We start from the raw sequence: 20,988 nt of genomic DNA on the forward strand, positions 1-20,988 counted from the left end.
GCAGCTCATTTTGATTATGAGATATGGCAGATGGATGTCAAGACCGCTTTTCTTAATGGATATCTTGAGGAAGATGTCCATATGGTTCAGCCTGAAGGTTTTGTCGATCCATCTAATCCTGACAAAGTATGTAAGTTAAAGAAATCAATCTACGGGTTGAAACAAGCATCACGGATGTGGAATCATCGTTTTAATGAAGAAATCAAAGCGTTTGGTTTCGTCCAAAACGGTGATGAGGCGTGTGTGTATAAATGGGCTAGTGGGAGTATAGTCATGTTCCTTATTTTGTATGTCGATGATATACTTTTATTTGGAAATGATATACCAAGTATGGAAAGCGTTAAAGCGTGGTTAAGTAGTCGTTTCTCAATTAAGGATCTTGGAGAAGCGACATATATCTTGGGAATAAAGGTCTATAGGGATAGACAAAGGAAATTGATCGGACTCAATCAAAGTGCATACATTGATAAAATCCTGAAAAGGTTCAGGATGGAAAACTCTAAGAAAGGTTTGGTACCTATTCCTAGAGGAACCGTGTTAAGCTCATCCCAAAGTCCTAGCTCTAAGGAAGAGCAGGATAGGATGAAGCATGTTCCTTATGCTTCGGCAATAGGATCTATTATGTATGCAATGATGTGCACTAGACCGGACGTCTCGTATGCTTTAAGCATAACGAGTAGATACCAGCACAACCCAGGTGACAGTCATTGGATGGCTGTCAAGAATATATTAAAATACCTTAGAAGGACTAAGGATATGTTTTTAATATATGGGTCTGGTGAGGAGGAACTCGTCGTAAAGGGTTACGTGGATGCGAGTTTCCAAACTGACCGAGATGATTCTCGGTCACAGTCGGGATATGTCTTCATTTTGAATGGAGGCGCTGTCTCTTGGAAGAGTTCGAAGCAGGATGTTGTCGCGTTATCCACTACAGAATCTGAGTACATCGCCGCTTCAATGGCAGCCCAAGAGGCTGCATGGATGAAAAAGTTCATCATGGATCTAGGGATTATCTCTACCATTCAGGAGCCCCTAGAGATATTCTGTGACAATGAGGGTGCTATTGCACAGATCAAGGAGCCTCGTGCTCATCAGAAAACGAGGCACATTGAGCGCAGATTCAACTACATAAGGGATGAAGTTGAAAAGAGAAAGATATGTATTCATAAAGTTCATACCGATCAAAATATTGCGGACCCACTCACGAAGCTCCTCGATAGGCCAAAGCATGAGGGTCATGTTTGTGCATTAGGACTTCGGTATTCTAGTGAGTGGATTTAATCTGTATTTAGTGTTTGTATAAGAACGAATGTAATGGGTATCTCATGAAAATTAATTATGTTTTAATTTTTCAATGAGTTATGTTCTATATTTGCATGTTTAATCCATGAATGACTTATGTTGTTCTAAAAGTCCGTAGTCGATCATGCTTGTGGGAACAAGTATGAAGGTAAGACTATTATGAACCCGGATTGGTTGATATTCATGTGATGAATATAGGGCATAGGTTTGCCACCAAGGTTCATAGATATTTGTGGGATACAAATATTGGACATGATCCGCTCTCAAGGATCACTGCATGGAGTTAGTGCAACTGATCATAAGTAATCCTTGAGTAAAGGCGAGTATCATTGTGTCCTTTGACCTGAGATGCATATTGGATCTGATTTTTCATCAAATCTGATAACTTGACTCTCTTCTTTGTTATTTCGGTAACACGATGACGTGTAAGAAAGAGCTCAGATATCATATGAGATGTCAACGAGGATGTATGCAGTCAAGATGGGATTTGTTCCTCTTATGTGTTGAGAGTTTAGATGTCTAAGGCCTGTTAAATTAAATCATTGAGAGAATGATCACTCTGTGTCTCTTCGATTTGACAGGACATCTAGCAACAAAGGGATATAATGATAAGACTTACCTATATCATATCAAGTATGGACTTGAAGGGGATGATGTTATTGAATGGCACTTAGTCAAACACACTAGGGGTGGTGACCTGTTGTTAGGCGGTATTCACCATTAGCATTAACTTCTTATGAGTCACGTGCAAGTGGGAGATTGTTGGAATACCGTATGCCCGAGACACATAATTAGGTTAATGTGGCTAGTTGTGTTTGATCCAAGTCGGGTCATACCCAATAACGAGTTAGACACACACCAATAATGTATTTGTTAAGATACGATCTATGAGACAAATACAGAACACGATACATTCAGAAAATCGGGTTTCTGAATACCTACTTGAAAGTGTTAAATAAATTAATTGGTTAATTTATTTATTCAAATAATTATTATTGGAATGATTATTTAGCTGTGTTCTTTTATAAAATGGTTTATGAAAGATGGGGTGTTTATATATTTTATAAAGTATAAAATAAATAATAATAAAAAAAATATATATATATATTTTTTTTGGGGCCGGTTTTGGGTGGGCCCCACACCCCAAAGTTTTGGTCAAGTTTTGTCATGGATTTGGTGGAGGTTGAGTGTTTGTTACTTGACTTGAAAACCTAACACCATGATAGGATTTGATTGAAAAAGGTATTGATATCAAGACTTTCAAGTAACAAAAAACACACAACTCTTTCTTTTTCTTTGTTTTGGTTTTTCGGCCAAGAACAAGAAGAAGAGTCTCGGGTCTCGGTTTCTCGTGTTCAAGCTTCCTAACATAGCTCGGTGTGTGTTGGAGGCTCGGGGTATATTCCGTTTGAGGATTTTCCCTTTGAAAGTCTAGCGTCAACATCATCATCTTCTTCAACATCAACTACACTCTTAAAAGGTTAAGAATGTAAGTGTTTATAGTATTGATAGTTTAGTTTTTCCGTATCGTTTGATCCTTGCTTCGGGTTTCTAATAAATAGATTATTGGTAATCTTATGACATGAATAAACTAGGTTGTTCATGAACACATTTCCTATAAACTTGTAATATATACATATATAAACACATGGATACATATGTTTAGTTTGTTTATATCACGCTTCCGCCTTAATTGTGACTACTTAAATGGTTAACTAAGTTTAAAATATCCATACGTCTTGATAACCTAGCCTGTTAGTTAATCATATTCACCGGCTTTGGCTGATGTATTCTTTTTTAATTATGTCTCTAAGGTAACCCTAAGGACGTATGTTCCTGAAGCTAAGGATTTTGGAAATTTGGAATTTTAAGGTATACAAGACTTTTGGTTTGATCGTGAAATGCATAAGCTGATGATGTTAAAGAATGTTTTAAACAAGTCTTTCATTAACTCATTGTGGTTTTGGGTAATGTTGGTTTGAAGTTTTTAGTGATTTGATTGTTAATATAATAGAAGTATGTCATGTTTGACTTCCGTTTATTTAAGTTTCTGTTTATCAGTCCGGTAACTAACCGCTCGGGGGCCCACCAACTTAAAGCGGGGTGTGACAGCCGTTATGAAAGCTACTTGTTATGAATTAAATTTTATTTTTAATTTTCAAGTTTCTTTAGTTTTAAGTTATATTCTGGTATTTAAATATCTACTTAAATATAAAAACTAAACTTGTTATAAAAGTAATGTAATTAATATAAATTAGTTTTTGGAGATTGTGATAATGTAACAAGTTGTGTAGATTTTTTATTCCAAAAGAAAGCGGGGTTAGAATAATTTGAAATATGACGTGACACTAATATAACTGTTTGCGAAGTAACTAATACCGTCACTTAGCCCAGATTAATAGTAATATGATATCGAAATTGTTATTTTAATTTCATTTATCGATAGCCCTATTAGATCGATGATCACATTCACTCAAATAAAAGACCTGATTGACACGGACCATGACTGGGTACCGACCAATGCAGTCAGACCATGCTTCACCCATGCAACCACCTGGAGGAATTGTCTTCAACGCTCTTAAAACCACACTGTTAGCCTTGAAACCCGACCCTAATGCAATCTGCCAAACACGGTCACCCTTCGAAACTCGACCTTTAGCCTCCATGTAACCCAACTCATACCAACAAGAACTACTTGATGTGTTTCCAAACCGATGCAACGTCATCCTAGATGGTTCCATATCCCAATCCTTTAGATTCAAATTCTTCTGAATCGCGTTTAGCACCGCCTTACCACCCGCGTGCACACAAAAATGGTCAAAAGCAAGCTTGAAATTGGGTACGTATGGTTTCACTTTCATCCTGAGTACCTTCTTTTTCACTAGAGTCATAAGGAATAATAACTGCTCGGAAAATGGTAGCACCAAAGGTCCTAAAGTTTTTATATTTGTCTTTAGGGCGTCTCCGGCAACCCTCATTAGGTCCCGAGAAAGTGAAGCTCCGAGAAAACCCTTGTCATCTTCTATGTGTTGCGCGCTTTTGTAACTATTATCATCCGCTCCTTTATGTGTTCGGATCGTATGGACTAACTCGTATTTGGATAGGGCTCGATCTTGGTTCTTGTTGGAGAGCATCACCGCTGCACCGCCCATCCGGAAAAGGCAGTTTCCTAAAATCATGGAGCGTTCATTGCCAAAGTACCAATAGAGTGAGAGGCATTCAATGCTCAACACAACAGCATACATGTCAAGGTGAGTCTTGAGGAGATTTCGGGCTAAGTCGATAGAAATAAGACCCGCACTACAACCCATTCCACTCAAGTTGTAGGCCAAGATATCAGGTTTGAGGTTATAATGGTTAACGACCATGGAGGTTAAAGACGGGTTAGGGTTGAAGCCACTACAGTTCACAATCAGAATACCAATATCTTGTGGTGTGTTTCCAGTCTTTCGAAATAAAGAGTCGAGTGCACCATACATGACCATCTCGGCCTCAGCTAGAGTTGCCTCCAAATTTAATACTGGGGGCTGACTCGCAAGCCCCGGGGGGATGTATGTCTCGTCCCCTAATCCGGAATTGGTCAGGACGCGTTCTTGAAAAAGAATTGTGTCTTCCTTGAAAACTCCGATGTTTTTGGAGGTTTTCAAGATGCTTTCAATGGACATTTTAAGGTGGTCTTCGGGTTTAAAGCAAGTGAAGTCGACGAGGTAGGTGTGTCTTGAACGTTTTGCTAAGTAAATTCGTGAAATTAGTAAGAGGGTGGTGATGATTGATAAATGGTGGATTCTGCAGTGAAGGATATAGAGAGTGATATTAATGAGTGCTAATAGGGGAAGAAGTGAATAGCCATGGGTGAGTTTCATGTATTTGAGCTCTAAGTCTTGTAGGAAACTAGTTATTTTTTTATGGAATTTGATGCTAACATTGGCCATTAAGAGATCAAAGGTTAAACAAGTGAGATGCATGAGGGATGGAGGTCACTTATTAAGGGTAAGAGATTCAACTTTGGAGGTGATAAAGGAAGTCTATTCTAAACTATCAATATCAATGCTAATTAATTGATAGCCCAATCTATAAAGAGAAAAGTAGTGAAGAAAAAAAAATGGTATATGGTTTGAAGATATATTTTATGGTTAGGTGGTATGGTAAATCGTCGTCATTTTTAGATGGATTGAAAAATATTAAGTGGTTGGATTGGAATACCTTGAGTTCAAATCCTCTAATTGACAAACATTCGTCAATCTAAAAAAAGGAAAAAAAATAATAACCTCACATTTTGTGTAATGATCGATAGTGATTCCACTTTAAAAAATCACTGTCAACTGTCCAACCTTTTAACTATTTTCTCTTAATGGATCTCCGGTTAAAAAAAATACTAAACTTCGTTAAGTATTTTTCCAAAGTTTCAAAATAATGTTTTAGGGATTTTAATCAAAAGGACTCGAATCGAATAATGTAAAACTTATCTTGACACGATGATAGGCTTAATTTTTGTCAATTTGAAATTTAAACACCCGAATTGAAAAACTCTTTCGAGATACAAACTTTATATCAGTCGAATCAAATCAATCTTTCAATCAAAAGCCCTAAACTCATAAACAAACTAAATGACGTTAAGTGTTTTCTAATAGAACATCCACTATGAGAAAAATAGTCAAAATGTTGTATCGTTAGCAGTGGTATTTAAATGTGAGATTATTATCGACCAATATACAAAAGGTGATATTATTTTCAATTTGCCATAAAAAAGCTAATATTTTTTACAACATTCTTCAAATGATTATTTAGTTATACGAGGTAAATGATAAACCGTTGAGTTAAGTGTTATTTTCATACATGTGATTTGTTTAATTACGTAACTGTAGTACTGTTTTTTTAACTCATTGCAACTGGATACCTGATATTTCAAATACATACTATTTTAGTAACTTTTTAACACCGTTTATTTTGTCCAATAATTCAGTGGTAAATTGGTAATTTGGTTTATTTTGTTTATTCTCTCTTTTAAGTCTCATTTCATACATGTTGTTTTTAATTATGTAAATTGAATACCTTTTTTTCTAAAAAAAATTATTGCAACTGGATACGTGTGGACTGTGGTTTGTAATTACATCACTTTAATATATTGTTTTTCAATTTATTGCAACTTGATACTTGAATTAGTTTCTAATACAAAAATAAAGTAAAAGAGATATTACATGTAGGTCCCAAAACGATCACCGAACGGTTTTGCTCTTGACACGGCTTTCGAGACGGGTGCGGTAAATCAAATGATCGAACAAAAATATAAAGATAATAAGTATTGTGAACGACTCCGTAATCGGTTAAAAGATTAGATATATTAAACTAGAACCAACCCACCCAAGGTGAGCTCCCCTTGGGTGGTGATTTACATCATACAACACACACTAAAATGAAATACATAAGGCATATATATAGCCAAATACAAACATTCTAGAAGCCTAATCCCGTTGAAGCTAAACGTGTGTTCCCGAAGCTCTCGTTTCGTGTCCGGATTCCTTGTCGCCTTAAATTATTCACTTGACCATTAATATATAATGGGTTTCGTCATTTGATATCTCAAGTCACTAAAATTGGCCTTACATTACATGTTATATATTACAATAAAAATGTCATATCTAACCCTAAATGAGCATATCACCCTTTGTTCGTTAACTATCACAAGAACATCTTGGACATCATGTAACCCTGGGTTGACATTTTTATTGTTGTGGTAAAAATGTATGATAAAATATTAATTTAGTTCACTTCTGACCTAATTAATCAATCTTGGTCCTCTAATTTCTAACGTAATTGATGTTTTAATGAAAAGTTAGAAGCTGTGGGTTTGTTATTTGGCTTGATCCTCCGATGTGTCAAAGAGCAGCTGTTATCGTACCCGGACTTTTAAACAAAATTAACGCACATAAAAAAATACAAGAACAATGGCTAAGATGAACTAAGATATCTTGAAGCTACCAGAAGAAAATTGGCAATAAAGAACAAAAGGCTAAAAACTATGTTATGCATTTCATGATTCTTTTTCATCTTCTATCATCTATTTTGATTACATTTTAATTGTAACGTGTAATGTCTATTTTGGTTTGTCTATGTATCCAAAACTAATCCAAGTATTTGGTTGCAATAAATTCAAAAAATATACTAATTAAAGTTGGGTAATCGAACAAAGCAAATGTATAAAAAGAGCATTTAACTCAAAAGATTAAATAAAAAACAAACGAAATTGCCAATTTACCCATGACTTATTGGACTAAATGGACGGGGTTAAAAAGTACTAAAATAACATATTTTTAAAATATAAGATATCCAGATGCAATGAATTTAAAAAGGATATAAAAATTGCGTAATTAAACAAACCATATATATTTAAATAACATTTAACTCTAAACTATTCTATTAAACCTAACATATTAATCTAACAAGAAAATCAATAAATCATATACAAACTCAATATAATTGACTTCATTACTAAAAAACTTTATTAATTACAAAATGAAATATTGATAAAGAAGATGTGGGTGATATTTTACTATTTATGTTGAGGTTGAATTCACTATTTTTAACATATTGTAATACAGTGTACTAAAAATGTTATGGTTTCGGCATCTTCACCTCGTTGGTTCTTAGCCTAGTAGCTAAAGTTTAGACATGGCAAACGCATATTAATATGAAGTAGCGCATAAAAGATTCCAAGAGATATTTTGTTAACTTATTATTTCGGCAAGTCTATTTTCTTTTATTTATTATTTTCTTTGGTACCTTGTAGTTGGGTCCTTTAACTATCAGGGGTAGAGTGGGAGCCGTGGAGACCCGGGGAATTCTGGCATCGTTTGGCGCAAAACAAGAACATCACTCTGGATCTCTTTTTTTGTCACGGAAACCAGAGAATAGCCACCGGTTAATCACAGATGTTGGAGCGTGGATATGACCGTTGTTTAACGGTCTTGTGACCGCCACAATTTAAATAATAAAAACCAATAAGTTTTAAATCTAAAAAACTTATTTTACTACACATGTTCTCTCAAATCTCTCATATCTGCATATTTCATATCAATATTCAAGCTTAATCATCTTTGGCTGAAAACAAAAACAATTTTGAAAGTCTCGCTAAAACACCCAACAACCTAAACAACAACAGCCTCAAGAAATAAACCCATTCGACATGCCGGGATAACATCCACAAATCCAAAAAGACCTGCCATCATTCTATAACCAGTTAAGACAAGTTTAGATGACAAAGCTTCAACAACTACTTCAAGATCAACGACCGACGTCACCACACCTTCAACAATTTATTCATGGTTGATGTGCTATGTATGGTCTATAAAAACATAACCTAACTTAGACACCCTATGCAATCTAGACTCTTCTAATGCTAGACCACTTGACAGGAAAGTGTACATATCGACTGTAGTAAAGCCTGATAAAGTCGGGGATATAAAACCCAAAAGACAATAGTGGCACCTAAACAAGACTCTGATTGAAAACTAAGTAAATTTATTTAAATTTGATTAATTGAAAAGATGATTTAAAAATACTAATTTAAACTTAAATTTAAAAGACTAAATTAAACTGACTAAATTACCGACTGAAACGACTTCATGAGCGGGAAAAGTGTTACCTAGGTAAGAATTCTATTTGTAAATCTTGGAATTCTATCGGCTATGGCGACTATGATGAAACCAGGATCTTAAAATACGACACCCTTAGACAATCTAAGGATTCCCTATCATTCTTCGGGTGTAACCTAAAATTAAACCTTATTAGACGTATGACGCTTACCGGTTGGTTGAATTACATGTCAGTCTCTCCAACAATACTAATTACCCGAAAGGAAGATTACATATTTGTCTCACAGTCTCAATACACCCTAAAGTAAAAGGGGTAACCTAAAGACAATCAATAAAACACAAAATTACAATGAAACTAAGGAATTCTAAGGAAACCTCTTGTAAAGCGTTTAAACCTAAACTCCTAACCCCAAAGACAACTCGACTATCTATCACGTCTCAGCTATCTATATAGCTAGAATAAAAAGTGTCACACCCCCACCAAAGGCGGCGGAACATGTCGGGGTGCAACGGATTGCCCAAGAACATAAGACACTATTAAAGTGACAATATTTAATAAAATCATTAATTTCATTCAATCATCAAAGTAACACATATTATTCATACAAATAAACACCAAAATATAAGAAATAGATATTGTTCATTATTCTAATAACCTAGCGGTATCAAAATAGAATGACGTCTTCGAACTCCAACTCAAGTAATAATCAAACCTGTAACAATGCATAAAATAATATTTGTCAACACGTATGTTGGTGAGCAATTTCATAGATTTGAGTATATATAATATGAGCGAAATCCACAAACGTATATGAGACTATAAATAAAAGCATCAATACTGGCATATAAAACATATGTAAATGAGGATCCTTTCTAATCGGTAACAACTGACACACTTGGATAATGAGGCCCTATTCAACTAGCACAAGGCTAAGTAGTTAGGAGAGCGTATGATCATACTTAATGAGACTCAACAATAACATAAAAATAAACACTCATGCACGTAAAGCATATGAGACATATAACACACAATAGAGCAAGTATTCTAGTATCATACACCCTAAAGTTTGTGGTTTTGAGAAATGAGTATAATAAATCATTCTTGTTTTGAATAAGTATGCATGTTACCCCCAGAATATAAAAGTGAAAACGGGGGATGAAATGTACTCACGTTAACTAAGTAACTTGAAAGATTGATTCGTGAATAATCGGAGATCGGGTTAACGAGAAATACCTAGATTAAACGGGTCTTACGTTAGTAGGTAGTATTGGAAGGGTTTAAAGTAAAATATGACAAGTATAGTAAATAAATGAAGTTTATGGTTTAAAAATGTAAATATTTGGGTAATTAAAGACATGTTCTAAAAAGTAAGTTTACTCGAAACCGGGTCTTAAATATTACTCAACCTATTTTAAGTAACTTATGTAGGTTACAATGCACTAATGCAAGACCCTTGGTTATATAAATACCAAAACAAAGATTTAAATTGAGTGTTCGGATTTGTCAATTTGGGTCAAGATAATTAACTAAACTCAAAGTTAACTTTCCAAAATGTTTTTGAGATAACTCAATAAAATCAAAAAGACTTAACCAAGTATATAGTTCTATTATGAAGAAATTTAGCGTCCGTTAAGCGAGTATTTGGTTTCACCGGTCCAAACTTGTTATAAGATCAAGTTAGATTCCGGCACACCAAGTAAGTTGATAAAATACTTAAAATTAGTTTAAAAATACATTCTTGAAGAAAAGATGAGTTTCAGTGGCCGAAAACACACTTGTGTGTCTTAAGCAGATGAACTCAGTTTAGTTCGGTTTTGGTTCGGTCCTTGAATCGGAATGATACCGAGGATGGTTGCCACATACCCAAATACCATAGAACTATAAAAATGATTTTAGAAGTTAAAATGTTCAAATCTTACATAAACATATTTATTTAACTATTTCAAACCAAACTAGTAAACAAAACTAATTAAAACAAAAACTAGTAAACAAGAGTTCGGTCTTGGTTCGGTCTTGATTTGGATCTACTCTCGGGATAAAACCGAGACTAGTGACTTCATACCCAATACCATGAACTCTTTAAACATGAAATAGAAACTAAACTACTTACAATATAAACAAGACTAGTAAAGCATTAAAGGAAAATAGTATAATCAAGAACTACAAAGAGTTCTCCATGAAGCCTTGCCTCGTAGCATATCACCTCCCGAAGAGGATGAAAGCCGAAGGAAACAAGGGGTGCATATTATATATATGTTGTACCACAAGATATGAATTTGTAAGTAGCAAAACAAGAATTAAAGAAGGTTGTTGCTTGATTATTAAGAACCTTGAATGTTAGAGATATGTATTGTTTGAAGGGGATGGGTTTGTTTATATAGGGAAGTAGTCAAGGTTGTTTTCTTTGGTTTATATCTTCACAAGTTTAAAAAGGTTTAACAAGTCAAACAATACAAACAAACTAGTTAAAAACCGGATTTTGTGATCTGACGGCCTAGGCGCCGCGCAACCGGCCTCTCTCTCTTGGCCGCGCGGCGCCTCCCGGGGGGCTGGTCTAGTTTGGTTCGCGGGTTGTTTCAAGTCGTTTCGGGTCGTTTTCGGGGCTTTATGATCGTTTTAAAGGCCGTTAAAAAGTGTTTTCGAAAACCAACAAGTGTGAGATGATTATGAAACATAAAAGTCCATTAATTTATATTTTCAATAGATCCTGTTTACAATCGGGTCAGGTTTTGATACAAATACAAATACAACGTAACCGAAAAAGACGAATGCTACATAAAGCTCTAGCAAATCACCAACCAATGTTCCTATGAATTACTACGTCTAAGAAAATCATAAATAATCACAAACACATAGTAAGCGACCTAAACATGCATCTATAACTAAAAGACATTTAACAAGACACATGCAGACAAAGATCAATAATAAATCAAAATTAAATGCGCATATGCATCAACTGAATTGTAAAAATAGTATTATCTCTTGCATTAATGTAAGTCCTATTGATAAATCAAACAACAAACAACTAATTTACTTGGATAAATCTCAACACTAGATAGAGGAAATCACTAGTGAGGAACCGAGACCTCGGATCTTGTTTGGGTTTCTTATTTACCCAAAATGGAAAGTTAGAGAGTGAGTGGAGAGTTGTTGAATGTATAAGATTTGCAAAAGATTATTTTGTGCATGAGTATGCTTCACCTTATATAGGTGAGAGCATATAATGCACTCTTCCATTAACAGGCCCAAATGGGCTTTTGTTTACATAGCCTTGGGCCCAAACATACAACAACATAATTATTACAAACAGGATAAGTCTAGGGAATAATACACAAGACTAAATACACAAAATGAGCTCTATAATCTCCCTCTAGTCTTCTCGAATTATTCCTCAACATCGGTCTTCAATTGTTCTCATAATTAAACACATTGTCGTAATCAAATGGCTGATTCTCAACAAGAAAGAATACAAACTTGTTGAACTTCTCAACAATATGATCGGTGATGTCTCGATGATGGTCTTCAACAGTCGACAAGGGTGACTTGTATAGCTTGAGTAAGTCAGCCTTGCAGAGACCCGACAGCTCGTGCTCATTGAAGAAGCGGAGGTAATGCATGCTTTCAGAATGAATAATCACCTCTCCGCAGTTGTTGTCAAACTCTCACGTGAAGAAGTCATAGAGAAGATCCTCATCGAAAGGCATGCCTTGCATAAAAGGCTCACCATGATCTTCAGGCATTTTGTATTTTCATCCCTTTCTCTTCTCACCAGTAACTAGGATGAATTTTTTGGGAGTGTGAATGATCCACTTGGGGAATGTAAAATTCAGGTAGTCATCCTCCCATTTGCAATTTAGAAGTCGCTTAAACCATCCATCCACTGTGTTTTCATACTCTCTGTGACCCACTGTCCTTCGAAAATAGTTTATGCCAAATTGGGACAAAGTGTGCATATTTGCGTAGGTAAGATATGCGAGGTCACCGTTTTCACTTCTGACAGCTCAACGTTTGCTGTCTTTGTGCCATCGGGCATAGAGGATAGGAGAGTCGTCATGATACGACTTCAATCTCCACCTTAAGCTTGTCATATTTCTCACACTATAATGCTTATTCTTCCTTTTCCTCTTCTTTTGAGCAGTTTTGGCAGGTAGAGTGACAACAGTCTCTTCGGCTGGCCCTTGTGTCTTCCTTTCCGGAGTATCCGTGTTGGGAGAGTAGTTTATTCCATCATCATCATCATCGTCATCATCATCATCATCATCGTCATCATTGTTATTTCCTGATTCCACGGCTTCTTGAACAAGGAACTCGATATCTGCAGAAAGAACAAACATTAAAAATAGAGGAGATCTTAGCCTTCAGTGCAAAACTGTTTTCCTTGCGCGCCTTGCTTCACTTGGCGAGCCTTGTGATTGACTCGCCTTATTACCACCGGTGGACTCATCACCATCATCATCATCATCTTCATCATCATCATTATCATCATCATCATCAACGCTTTCATTGCGTGGTTCATCGAATCTGTCATGAGGATCATCACCTACATCCTCTCCTTCATCATCATCACCATCCGAGTCATGATCATCCGACTCGTCATTATCATCGTCATCACCATCGTCACCTTGAACAACTTGAGCAGTAGAAATCACCTGAGCAGTAAGAGAAATCACTTGTGCTATTGAGGTAGCTACAATAAGTGCAGAAGTTGTTGAACTGACCTAACCAATGCTAGTAGCAGTAGTAGCAACAACTTCAGTTCTCGCAATGGTTTCAACAACCACAAGCTGCTCATCAGCGACATCACCAACTTGACTTCCACTTGCTCCTTTCTTTGAGGAATGAAAGAGGGTTCCATCAAGATTGCTTTGAGCTTTAACTCTTTTGGCATTAGCAACAACGTCAGCGAGAGCAAATCTTTTCTTGTTATTTTACGTTGTACTTTGTTCTTCGCCCTGAACCAGCCCTTTAAACATCGCTAACAGACATTTCCTCAAGTTGTAAACATCCTCATCAGTCATCCACATTACCTCAGTAGCTGCAAGATAGCAGCTCACTAGACCTTCACTCACACGATTTTGATCATTGATGAATCATCTTTGTTCTTCAATTTCTTTCTCCAACCACTCAATCATTGACCGCAACTCAGCATTCTCACCAATCAACATGCCCATGTTCCTTGAGGAACTGGAGTCTCCTTCCAACAAAATCACCCGAGAACCAAGGGATTCAAACTCGATCATGGCTTTATCAGCAATTGATTCTAACTCCCTCCTCATATGCTGTGCAAAGTTGGAGGAGGAAGGAAGATCAGTCTCAAGATGTGAAACTTTTGACTGAAGCCTAATAATGTCAACGTGATGTTCGACATTCATTAGAGAGCTTTGATTAATCAACTTCTGCTGATTGTCTATCCACCTCTACAAGTTATCAATCTAGTTTCTTTGACTTTCAAGCCGGGCTCTATCAAGTTCTTTATCATGCTCCAGTTCAGCTACTCGTGCAACAAGTGCGTTTCTTTGCTTCATCACCTGCTCGTTTATCTCCTGTTGATCCTTCACAAACTTGATTAATGAGTGTTCCCTTTTTACCATGTTCTCCTTTGATTCTTCAAGTGCTCTAATCCTATCGAGGGTAGGATCATGAAACACAAAAAACTTCTTTGATTTACCGCTTGACAAGGGTGTGGCTTATATGATTGGGCTTTTGGTTATGGAGGGAGGTGTGATTGAAAAGGTTGGTTGTATGGTAGTTTGGGTAGGCATGGTTATGGTTTGGATTGGTAAGGATGCGGTAACGGTTAAGGGTAGGCTAATGGGTTGGGTTGAGGTTGGTATGGTTTGTCAGGTTGTTGAGAGTAGATTGATGTTGTAAAGGTTGATGTCGAAAAGATGAACCTTTAATAGTTGAGGTGAATTGGTATGTTGGTGAGCTAAAGGGTGAGGTGGTCCTAAGAGGTGATAGGGTTTGTTGTATGGGTTGTCTCGGATTGGGTGGTAGACATGGGAAAGGTTTCTAAGAAGGATGGCATGGGTTCATCTAAACTAGATGGTGAGCTTTCAGGAGTGACAGGTTCATCTCTCAGAGTCCTATAAGATGTAGATTTTGATTTTGATTTTGATTTGGACTTGGATTTGTATTTGGTTTTGGTTTTGGGGACTTGGTACTTGTTTGGCCTTAATTTTCTCTATGGCATGAGATAATGTGGTGGATGGGGCTTGGTGTGGGTCAGCTAATGTTGTAGGTGGTGGTGTGAGTGTTAATGTTGTGGGTGGTGGTAGTGTGGCTGGTTGAGATTATGTCAAAATAGTTGAAATCGAAGGAAATATTACCTTTATTGAAGTTGGCACCTTTGAAGATGAAGACTTCTTGGAATCCTTCATCCCTTTCAAACGTGTTAGAGAACGTTCAGGCTCCTCTTCTTTTTCTTCCACATACTTTGAGGACTCAACGACCTTCCTCTTCCCTTTGTCGTGAAGCTTTTTCGTCCTGTGGTCACCTTCAATGTCAGTATCAGGCTTTGTTTCTTCACCGTCTACACCATCATCACTACCACTCTGACGATAATCATCACCATCCCCATCGTCTCCACTATCTCCTTTATCAACTTCCGTTTCCTCACTATCAGGTTCGGTCTCAGCAAGAAAATTGACCGAACTTCACACCAGGTTCTTAACCTTTGTATTTGTACCTACTTCTCCTCGCAGGTTCCAACATCGCCTTAAACATAGTTTGTTTAACCGTATTTTCATGATGAGGCTTAGATGGCTCGACAACGTTTCCTTCATCATCAACCTCTTCTAGATATTCTGCTCTTGGAATTTTATTCAGTAGATCATCCAGAATAAGTTGAATGAAACGAGGAAACATCTTCAAGGTTCTCTTCATGAGCACATTATATTGCATGATCTTGAAGAAAATCCTAGAAAAGTTATACTTCATTTGATTGGTGTGGCGTAACATCACTCCAACCCACTCTATACTCAGCTTGTCAAACCCACCCTTCTGTATATATAAACAAGGGGCAACTATATGGAACTATAACTTCCAATAGGTGGGTAGGTGTCTCTTCACACATGTGGTACAAACAATGTCGTACCCAATGTCTTTGAGAAACTTTGCAATGTCTTTCTTATCAAACTTCTTAGATGAATCATCAGGGGCATCATTGAGCAACAGTGCCCTTCTCACAACCTCCTCGGTAATAATTGACTTTTCATTTGCTACCTCTGTTATGATTGAGGTCTCCTTCTTTGTAGTATTTGCATTCACCCAAAATTGTTCAACCCAAGAGTTATGAATCTCCGGGTTGGCGGATATGGAAAACATCAACGGGAAACCTTGCAATCCCTTGATCATTGAAGTAAACACCTTGTTTTTTCTCTTCCTTGGAAGGTTAAGTGGACATAACATATTGATAATGACTTAATTAAGACAATATGACATCAAATAGTATTAGTTCATCATTGTTGTTATCTATCCCTTAACACTTACTGGTCATCATTATTCACAATTAATTTATCATAAGACTTAGTAAAGGCTATGAACACTCAAGATCAAAGATTAGTAAAATTATCACGTCCATGTGTACAAAGGGTTAAATCAAGATTTCTACACTAATATGGACATGAAGAAATTTCAAGATAATCCATGAAATATAAATTAACAACTTAGTCAAATTAAATTGTTAGTTTTTATAAACTTAGGATAAGTTTATAAAAAAATATTTAAACACAACTGTTTAAATACATAATATTTCAAATTCAAATATTATTTAAAAGGCTTATTCCTCTTTAGGTATGTCTTCCACTCAAAATTTTCCTTGGACATAACCACCATTAAAGGAAGAAGTCAATTCATAGACGGCAAATCATGGGGTTTTGGTTGAAGTCACTAAATAATGTTTAATCAAATTTGAGCAAAACTTGGTTCTCACTCTATGGAGAAGTGTTGTATGGCCTAGGTCCCGGTGCCCTACTTTGAACGTTGGATTTACTCATAAACACATCTCTAAATATCAGACTTAATTAAAACTTTTCGTAAAATATAAAATTTTAACCAATACATTACGGAACCAATCCAACATTTCCAAAAATAAACAAACTTTGTCTTTAAATATAATATAAAAAGTCATATTAAAATATCCAAAATTCTTCTAAAGACACCAGCCTCTTAAGTCCAGTGTCATGTGTCTTCGTTCAAGCTAGCTGCCTTAGCCTATTTACATGCGTGCATACTAAAAGTCAGCTACGCTGAGTGAGTTCTAGTTAATCACGTAACATACTTTACTTTCACATATGCATGCCCGAAGGTACATATTACATACTTAACATGTTTATCATTCTTCCATATATACATACTTTCATTCTTTCATACGTTCTTTCTTTAACGTACACTGTACATTCATAACCATCTCATACCCTCAAAATCCACTAACGGAGTTTTACCGTTAGAGGGTGTGAACTAACAGGATCAGAATCATTAGTTATAATCAAACCATAAAACAAAGTTTCAAAACCATGAAAACGTTTACGAGTAATTAAATGCGGAAACGTAAAACCATAGCAAACAATGTTACGTCACACAGGACGACTTAAAACCCAATGATAATAGTTTAAAATAAATTTTTCATAATTAGAATGTTTCAAGCAATGCATGTTCCTAAACCGCGCGCCCGCCTTGGCTACCTGAGAATAACATACTAAAAGTGTCAACACAAGGTTGGTGAGTTCACAAGTTATATAAAAATAAAGCGTTTAGCGTTTGCGTTCAGCGTTTTGCGTTACAGCGTTTTGCGTTAAGCGTTTTGCGTTACAGCGTTTGCGTTACCAGATAGTGCTATGTCAATTATATATCTATAGGTAGCTAGCCTATAAAACAAGTATCACTAAGTGTTCGACACCGAAGCTGACTGTTTATCATTTGCCTTGCCACCAGGTCATCCAGACCATGGTATGTGTTTAGCCAAGATTACACCCGCTCGACCTCCAGTCGAGTTTAGCGTTGGGTGGGGTTTGTCAAACCCAGTAGTACTACTCAACAATGACTTGCTATTATCCAATATTAAACGGTTTGATGTGAATGAAGGACTTTAGTTAACGCGTTTGCCACTTAGTCTTTACAAGTGATATATAATCTATATTAACAAAATCTTAAATGCGTTTTCGGAGTATGTTATCTCCCCCAAGTGAAAAGCGTTTTAAAAAAAAAGTTTAAAAAGGGGAAAGTGAAACTCACTGTTTGCGAAGAAATTCCCAAATTAAATCACCAAGATGCGCGTCACAGAAAAACTCTCTCTAGCGTTCTAAAACAACAAAGAGATTTTTCTAAGTGTCGGAATATTATCGAGTCTCTAGACCCGGCACATAATACCTATGCACATAACATGTTTCGTGTTTCGTTTGTGAATCGTGTGTGACTTTAACAAATGTATTTGTGATACGTTACATGTGTAAGCAATTATTTACGTGTCATGTATTCATAAAGTACATCACTAGCAATTACTCCCCGTAAGGGAAATTTGGTCAACACATAACAATTAACTAGCCATTATTCCCCATGAGGGCAATTTGGTCAAATCATAACAATTATATAGCAAGTATCATGTTTCATGCATTTTCACAAAATTCAGCAGCTAGTTTCACCGAGACAGAAATTCTACTTGAAAGATTATACTATCTCACCAATCACAGCATCACAATTAATTTACCAAAAATCATCACAAAAGCATATATGTCTTAGGTTTCCAGAACATATTTTATTATATTTTTATTCCACATAGGTTTCTCACAATCATCAAATCATTACAGCAAACTCATAACAGTCAAATTCATGCGCAACAGAATGTTATTTGTAATTTCCGTTAAACGAAAAATCCAATAAATGCAAGACCACTTGGGTTAGGTTCCTAACTCAACATGTCAACTTCCAGAAGTGGAACCAACCCAATTGGTCTCGTAGTTCATGAGATATAATATTTACAAAACAACCTAACAGCAGGTCTAACAGCTCAGTTTTGCACAACGTTTTTGTAAAATCATAAAAGTTAACTTTTCCACGTCCAAAAATTGCAAATTTACATTCTTTAGAAACTAGACTCAACCTAGTTTACTTTAGTATCAATAATCTCAACCAATTTTCACATTTACACTTCGTTACAGTCAATTAAACCTCAATAACACAATCGGTCCAGAAACTGTTTGCATCCAAACTCAACATATTAACTATCTATGGACCATCATGCATTCATGTAACACTCTAGACTCCATAATCACTATCCATGCACATCAATTACACATTACATACATGATTAGGGTTTTTGTTTGAACTCAAATCAAAGACACAACAATTAACATGTAACAATATTCATCATAGTTATCAAATCATTATCAAATCAACAACAATCATATTAGTTACATACACACGTGAAATCGGCCATCTAGGGTTTTCAATTAACCCATTAAACATCAAAATCAAGTATAAAGGAAGCATAGAATAGTCGTTTATACCTTCCTAGCACCTTAATCTTCGATCAAAAGTTGAAATTGATGGTTGTATGTATGTGTATAGGTGACGGCAGCCAAGGAGCCAAGGGGGGGTGGGTTTCCGATCGGGACTTGTGGGGGAAGAAGAATAATAAGTTAGGGTTTAGTATTATTATTATTTATAATAATCTATGTTACACTTTGGCCCCTCCACTCCTAAGTATTACTTATCTAGCTTAAACTAACTTGTTTACATCTTGAGTTAACGTTTATAACCATGTTATCACATAACACATAAGTCTAACACATAATTATCACATAATTACTGTTTTGACATTTTTCGTTTATTCACCAATCGTTTGCGTCAACTCGTTTGCATTTCGGTGCAATTCCCGAAAGACTACACATGTAGTAAGTGTTAAGCGTCATTTAAACCCTAGTTTAAATGTAATGAGGTGTGCGTTATAGATTCAGTGATCTTAAGTTTGAATTGACGGAGTTGAGTTAACGGAGTTAACCTGAAATTGACGATTGTCACATCATTCCCATGTTAAAGAATTTTCGTCCCGAAAATTTGAGTCAAGTCGTGATGAGTGTCTGAAAAAGTAAGAAAAATTTTCAGTTTGTCATATCATCCCCTAGTAGAAAGAAATTTCGTCCCGAAATTTAATTCATACCTCCGGTGATGTCTGACGGTTTGCCGGGTTTCGCGGTTTTCTGTGTTTGGTCAGCCCTTCAAAAAGGTGAGGATACTTCTTCATCATTTGATCCTCGCGTTCCCACGTGAACTCCGGTCCACGTCTCGAGTTCCAACGACCCTTAACGATTGGAATTTTGCTGTGCTTGAGCGTTTTGGTTTCCCAATCCGAAACATCGACTGGTTCTTCATTGAAACGTAACTGTTCATCAACTTGCAGTTCCTCCAAAGGACTACTTGGGTTTCATCGGATAAGCATTTCTTCAAATTGGACACGTGGAATACATTGTGTATGCCACTGAGTTCCGTTGGTAGGTCCAATCGGTACGCCACCGGACCAATGCGCTCAGTTATTCGATAAGGACCAACATATCGTGGGTTGAGTTTGTTTCACTTACCAAAGCGAACCACACCTTTCCAAGGCGAGACTTTGAGTAATACTTGGTCATTCACTTGAAATTCGAGAGGCTTTCGGCGCTTGTCGGCGTAACTCTTTTGGCGATCTCGTGCTGCTGCCATGCGATTTCGGATTTGATCAATCTTTTCCGAAGTTTCGAGTACCAGTTCTGGACCAGTGATTTGGCTGTCACCCACCTCTGCCAGCAGAGTGGTGATCGACACTTCCGTCCGTACAGCGCTTCAAACGGCGCTGCTTTAATACTTGCGTGGTAGCTGTTATCATACGAAAACTCTACCAAAGGTAAGTGAGGTTCCCAACTTTTTTCGAAATCCAAAACACATGCACGCAACATATCCTCCAGAGTCTGAATAGTTCGTTCACTTTGGCCATCCGTCTGAGGATGGTATGCTGTGCTCATATCAAGACGGGTGCCTAGTGCGCTTTGTAGTGACTTCCAAAAGTGCGAAGTGAAACGAGAATCTCGATCAGAAATGATTGATACAGGCACTCCGTGT

The 20,988-nt window shown here is 36.5% G+C and overlaps 1 pseudogene; it reads right to left on the reverse strand.

Annotated features, from left to right (window-relative positions):
- Positions 1–3,734: 3,734 nt before the first annotated feature.
- On the reverse strand, positions 3,735–5,339 carry LOC143530232 (3-ketoacyl-CoA synthase 1 pseudogene; annotated as a pseudogene).
- Positions 5,340–20,988: the final 15,649 nt, after the last annotated feature.

This window comes from Bidens hawaiensis, unplaced genomic scaffold, assembly GCF_021521415.1.
Source record: "Bidens hawaiensis isolate Kalapana, Puna unplaced genomic scaffold, B.hawaiensis_p1.1 tig00008869_1, whole genome shotgun sequence".
NCBI lineage: Eukaryota > Viridiplantae > Streptophyta > Magnoliopsida > Asterales > Asteraceae > Bidens > Bidens hawaiensis.